The sequence below is a fragment of the Alligator sinensis genome, unplaced genomic scaffold (assembly GCF_000455745.1).
Source record: "Alligator sinensis unplaced genomic scaffold, ASM45574v1 scaffold544_1, whole genome shotgun sequence".
Classification (NCBI taxonomy): Eukaryota; Metazoa; Chordata; order Crocodylia; family Alligatoridae; genus Alligator; species Alligator sinensis.
In genome coordinates, this window is record NW_005841937.1 from 136,452 (window position 1) to 137,338 (window position 887).

Consider the following 887-nt stretch of genomic DNA (forward strand, 5'->3'; position numbering starts at 1 on the left):
GTATTTTATCTTCTTTCATGCTTGACAGTGAGTACGTTTGTCATCTGATAGTTGACTTTTTTGTGAAGATTGAAGGCATTAAACATTTCAGCCTTCTCTGCGTCATCCATTACTAGCTGATTCTCTGCATTCAGTAAAGATCTTCCTTTTACTTCTAACATACTTAGAGAATGCTTTTTGGTTGTCTTTTATGCCACTTGATAGCTGTATCTCAATTTGTGCCTTGGCCTTCATGATTTTCGTCTGCATGCCCTTAATGGACCTCTGTACTCATCCTCCAGAATGTTGCCACATTTCCATTATTTGAAAGATTCCTACTTAGTTTTCAAGTCATTGACAAACTCATAGTTTAGCCAAGAAAATCTAGTCTCTTGCTCTGCCTTATATTGTTCCTTCCTGTTGGGATAGCAGGTCCTCCTGCCTTTAATAGTCTATATGGTGCAAATCTACCCTGTTTTATTTAAGGAACATCTGACTTGCCTGGACTCACTTTAGACTTGCCTCCTATAGGATCCTGTCTATTACATCTATGAGTTTGTTAAAAGTCTGGTTTTCTAAAGTCCAGTGATTTTTTTTTTATCCTGCTCTTCTTTTGTTTTTCCTTAGGACCATGACGTACTGTATGTCATTTCATGATCACTGCCACCTATGTTCCCTTCTACCTCCACATTTTCCACCAATTCCTTCCTATTAATTAGCATGAAGCAAATCAACAAAAGCCTTCTCTTCCCCACCCAACCTGGGTTGGTTTCTCTAGCATTTGTACCAAAAGGAGTTGTGGGGAGTGTTATTTCAGACATACACATGCACACACAAACACAATTTCAGGTTATTGTTTCCAGATGTATCCGCCTGTATCCTGCCAGGGAAACTCTCATTTAATTTCC

The 887-nt window shown here is 38.9% G+C and overlaps 1 protein-coding gene across 1 annotated transcript in view; it reads left to right on the forward strand.

The window, feature by feature from the left end:
- Positions 1-887, forward strand: part of LOC102382619 (bifunctional heparan sulfate N-deacetylase/N-sulfotransferase 3) — a 110,032-nt gene that overhangs the window by 100,816 nt on the left and 8,329 nt on the right. The gene's annotated exons all lie outside the window — the stretch shown is intronic.